Source organism: Garra rufa, chromosome 14, assembly GCF_049309525.1.
Source record: "Garra rufa chromosome 14, GarRuf1.0, whole genome shotgun sequence".
NCBI classification, from domain to species: domain Eukaryota; kingdom Metazoa; phylum Chordata; class Actinopteri; order Cypriniformes; family Cyprinidae; genus Garra; species Garra rufa.
Window position 1 is genome coordinate 18026658 of NC_133374.1, and position 5947 is coordinate 18032604.

Below are 5947 nucleotides of genomic sequence, written 5' to 3' on the forward strand. Positions count from 1 at the left end.
AAAAATAAAACATATATAAAGTTTAACTACAAATGCTTGTCTTGCACTAGACCTGGGATGCAACTCCATCTCATTTTCTCCTCCACCTTCAAAACCTCTTTTTGTAAAGTGCATTTGACTTTCTTTGCACGGTTACTTTTGTAAACACTGGGTTGGTACTTCCACCTATGTTGCACGTGAACTTTTCAACATGATTACGCAATGTGTGAAATTTAAGTAATACAAAACAAGCATTTGTGGTTAAAATGTATATATATTTTTGTTTTTGTAGAAAATGACAAGTGTTAAATGTCCCTTTTAGTTTTTATCGTATTTAGTCAACTAAAAATCAAAAAATTTAGCCTAGTTTTAGTCAAAGAAAATCTAAAGATTTTAGTCTAATTTTAGTCAATGGAAACTTGACATTTTAGCAATAAGATTATTATTAATAAACCATACAGCAGTGGCTTTTGGCAGCCATTTTAAATTTTGTCTTAGTCTTACTCAAATGTACATTTTAGTTATTATATTTAGTCAACCTTGTCCTGTTTTTGTTTAGTCAAATTTAAGTCAACGATACATACGAGCATTTTAGTTTGGTTTTAGTCAAAGAAATCTTAGTGACATTTTCGTCATGCTGTATAACAATAAAACTGATACAAATTATTTTTGCTCAAAATTATAATCGTAATGATTGTTGTCATTTGAGAAATTTACTTTTGCATTTTAAATATTGCACTTTCACCAGTAAGCACAAATCAATAGAATGCAGACTCACACATAGTTTACCTCATCTAGTGTAGTGATTTATTATAGGCTTTTTATTATATAAATTAATACCAAAGACTTATGCACTCTCTCTGTCTACATTATGAAAACTAGGAAAACAAACGAAAAATATTATAACACTGAAATAATAGTAATTCCACTAATTCCAAACAGCTATTAAAACAACAGCAGAGTAAGTGCATTTATTCAGCAATCACAATCGCAAACAATATCTATAGTCGAGATCTCATGACAGAACACAGACTGGCTGAATGATGCTTTCATTTAGATTGCTAACCTCCAACTTTGTCAGTGTTTTTGCGCCTGCGCATGGTTGCCAGATTGCTTAAAAAAACACACAGCAGAAAATATATCCTTGGAACAGCGAAGCTCTGATTCGGGGATTTGAACTCTTGATATCTGGCAACCAGACACGTGAAAGCTCAAGTAGTTGTGTAGAGTAGTTTGCAATAACATTTTGTCAAATTTTTTAAAGCAAAAATAAAAAGAGGTTTTTGGTAAAGTTTTTATTAAATACATTTTAGTCTTGTCTTTTTTGTCAATGAAATTGCATGTTGATATAGTCATAGCTTTCGTCATCTCATTTTCGTCTCGTCTTAGTCATGGAAAAAAAAGCTTGTCAACTAAGATTTTTCGTCATAGTTTTCGTTAACGAAATTAGCACTACTTGGCTGGGATTGTGTATCTGCATTGAAACTGCAATTTGGGCCTTCAACCTGCTGATCCCTAATAAAGTCCACTATATGGAGACAAATCCTGGAATGTTTTCCTCAAAAACCTTAATCTGATTTCAACTGAGGAAAAAAGCCTGTATCATTAAAGCAGAAGTGTCATTATTCAGGAGGTAGCTACTTATGAACATGCTGGATATAATCCAAACTTCTGTCGCCAGAGTTTTTAATCATCATTTCCAACGTCATCCTTTTAGCTGCAAACCCGCTGACTCAAAATGTCTCGGGGTTTGAAAAACCAGCACTACACTAACCAGGTGTGAAAACACTCTTATCTTGTTTTGACTCTGAGAGCCAGCACACACCTTAACAATGAAAGCAGTACATTAACACCGAAACTCTAGTCCATCGGCTTTGCTTTTAATGAGGATTGGAGCCATTCGTCTCCATTAGGTCGGTGTGTCCGAGCGGCAACAGCCATTATCCCCTCAAACTTGTCTAAACACACGTGCTGACTGGCCTCACAAGCATCGATCCTCTGCACACACATACACCTCTTACTGGAAGGCCGGGTAGAAGACCGGCCAGGATTGGACTGGTCAATATCACTTACGCCAGGAGCTTCAGAAAGGAGCTTCCACTTCTGTGGGCAAACACTCGCTTTATTTGGGAGCATTTGCACACATTAGCGCTGACGTTTGTTTGAATTAACAACTGGGAGCTGTTATGGGAGCACCTTTCAACAGACTGGAAAGCTTGACTTGCACTTTAAACACCACAAATTGGTGCTACGTCATATTTTACAATCGCAAAAGTTGGGTCAGTGTTAGAAAACATTGTTGAAAATAAGAATTAATGTGGCATATTCTGTCTTTGATTTGCCAGAGTACCTGTGAGTGATTTAGCATGACTAACGTGGGATAGCGTGAGCATGCGAGGACAACAAAAGGAAGAAAAACATTGTTATAACCAACAGGTTGCCTCTGCGCGCATCTGGCCGCCTTGAAGAGACAGCAGAGGATTTCCTACAGGTTGCCCCTGCTGTGTTTTAATTGCTTCTAAGGGGAACTGCGGCCTGATTCAGCTTTTAAAATGAAATTGGCGTCATAATAAAGCAGAAATCATGGAGCGGGAGTTCAGACAGAGTTCAGCGCTGAGCTTCGCTCCCAAGTACGGAGCGTGCAAAAGCCCCATCATCCTCCGCCTCTCAGCGTGGGGGCCAAAAGAAAATGGATAGTATCTGTCTCTCTGACAGAGAAGAGTTACTGTGTGAAAACTGCGTGTTTTATCAGACTCTCTGGTTCTCAGAGCCGGGTGAGCAGCTTGAGAGAGGGAGGCCTCGGGTTCAGCCAGAGAGACTAATTTTAACCTGCCACTGTGAGTCGGGCCCTGCCGGGTCGGTGGGAAGTTGTGGAGGGGGCCTGACCCCGCGGCAGGAAGAGAGCCTATCGACTCCGAGTGTCTCTCTGTCCGAGGCTCCCGCGGGAAGAGCAGCCTGGCAAGACACTGCGCCTCGCGTTCCCACCCCTCCACACGGCCCAGCCTGGCCTTTGCTGCTCGGCAGAGCCATTGGTTCCCAGGCCTGTACCCTATTTTCCAGCTCACCCTTTCTCCCATAAACCCAGCATGGTTTTTCCCAGAGCTGTTGCCCTTACTACTAAGAGTCAACAACAAAGCCATTAGGGCTAGATATCAATACACAATTCAATTTCAAACTCACAAGATCTCAATTCAATTCCATTTAGCTATTGCTGTAAATTAAACAGGGAACCATCCAACTTGGTAAATTAACTGTTTTTTAAGGTTGAATTGTGTGTGAATGGACCACAAAGGCTACACTGTACTGTGGATTTTAATTTACTAAAAGCATGAATTGGACTGCACTGGTTGCGCTGCAGGTTGATTCACTAAAGTAACCAGTTCATAAGACCAGTTCCATTTATGCATGACTCAGACTATAACGGTTGAGCAAAAGGTTGATTTATTAAAAAAAAGTTTATATGAGTCATTTGTGTAAATTGGACTTTACAGGTTGTGCTGTACTGTAGGTTTTAACTTTACTAAAAAGAACCAGTTCATAAGAGCCATTTCCACATGAATCAGACTATAATGGTTGAGCTGAGTGATTCATTAAAGAAAAGTTTATATGAGTAATTTGTGTGAATCAGACTGTTTAGGTTAAACTGTGTTAATTCACTTAAAATGATTGGTAAATAAGAGTCATTTGCATGAATCAAAATACTAAGTAAGCTGTAGGTTGATTAACAACAACAAAATGTTTACAAGAGCCATTTGTGTGAATCAGACTATACAGGTTTGTGCTGTATTGTAGGTAATTTCACTAAAAAAAGAATCAGTTCATTAGAATCATTTGTTCATGAATCAGTCTATACTGGTTAAACTGTAGGTTGATTCACTAAAAACAACCGGTTCATAAGAGTCATTTGCATGAATCGCAATACTGATTGAGCTGTAGGTTGATTTTAAAAAATGGTTTACAGGAGGAGTCATTTGTGTAAATCATACTGTACAGGTTGCGCTGTACTGTAGGCTTTAACTTTACTAAAAAGAACCACTTCATTAGAACCAATTGTTCATGAATCAGGCTATGCTGGTCAAACGGTAGATTTATTCACTAAAAATAATCGGTTCATAAGAGTCATTTGCTTGAAACAGAATACTGATTGAGCTGTAGGTTGATTTAAAAAATGGTTTACCGGAGCCATTTGTGTGAATCCGGCTATTTAGGTTGTGCTGTACTGCAGGTTATAGCTTTACTAAAAAGAACCAGATCATTAGAACCATTTGTTCATGAATCAGTCTATACTGGTTAAACTGTTCATTGACTCACTAAAAACAATCGGTTCATGAGTCATTTGCGTGAATCGGAATACTATTTGAGCTGTCGGTTGATAAAAAATGGTTTACAGGAGTCATTTGTGTGAATCAGACTAATCAGGTTACGCTGTACTTTAATTATAATATACTATAAATAACCAGTTCATACGTGCCATTTGTTTATGAACTGTTGGATTTGACTCACTAAAAATAACTGGCTCATAACAGTCATTTACATGAATAGAAATACTCTTTGAATCATAGGCTTATTAAAAAAATGGTTTACAGGAGTCATTTGTGTGAATCAGACTATACAGGTTGAGATGTACTTTTAATTTACTAAAAACAACCAGTTCATAAATGTCATTTGTTTATGAACTAGACTGTAATGTTTGCTGTCGGTTTTGAATCACTAAAAATAACCTGTTTATAAGAGCCATTTGTGTGAATCAGTCTATGCTTGGCATGCTGTATTACGTTATTACTGTACATGCAAGTCAATAGAAAGACACATTTTCATGCCATTATTCCACGCTACACTTCCTTTTTATCTTATTACATTCAAATCAATCTGCAAAAAATATGATTTGGATAATACAAATCAGGCAAAGACTTTGGTTCTGATGGTTTCTTTTGCTGTGGGGCTGTAGATTCAGCAGATTTAAGAATCATTATTGGGACCATTAAAATAAAGAATGAAATTGTTAATAATCACAATCAATACTATTACTCAGTCCTAAAAGCACATATCAGGACATCGAGAGTGGACATCTTAGCCACAGGCTTTGCCCCACTACACACTTGGCGGCATCATCCCTCTGATCAAATCACTTTAATGAGCCATCTACAGGAGACGCCCAGCCTGGCCGCCTGAGTACAGGTGCGTTGACAGTCGGCGTCTCCTCTAGTGCAGTCCAACGCTTGTGTATGTGTGTTAATTATAAAGAGTGACACCTTGAGTGAGGAAAGAGTGTTGATTGAACCTTGCGATATACTGAGGGTGTTCATGTGAGAGGACTAGAGGAGACAACTCAACCGCAGTGCCACACCGGTGGGCCGAGGTGTCACAAACACTTTCTTTCCTTTATTAAGGGCTACGTTCATGCCGGCGGCAGAGGCAAACGGGCACACAAGGAGGGGTGAAGACAGATTATACAGGGAAGGCAAAGTGCAAAGAGTCAGGACAGTAAAGACGGCTATGTAGAGTATCCAGGCAAAATTCTGAGAAAAAAAGGTTGAGCATCCCGGCCCTGGAGAGGATTCTAAGAAAAAAGGTCATGTAAAGCCTCATGCTCCTGTTAATCAGATGAGGCAACAGAACTGACACACTCTGAGGAGTGTATGTGTGAGCGTGTGTGGTCGAGGGTGTCACTCTGTGCCTCTCATCACAAGTCTAGTCTATGATGGTTTCTGATGGCCTGCCAGGCCAAGACACAGCCCTTCTGGTGGAGGCAACAGCGGTGTGTGTGTCAGGGGTGGCCTTAATTCCATTCATAGCTGAACTGATGGAACATGAAAAGTGTAAACTCTATCCCATACCTCCGATCAACAACATACAGACACACTCGAGCAGAGACTCACTAACTGGAAGTGCATTATTCACAGCACAGGCCACACAGCAGCTGTTGGAGTTTGTCTTAAGTGCAGAGACCCACTCAAGCCCTGAAGTT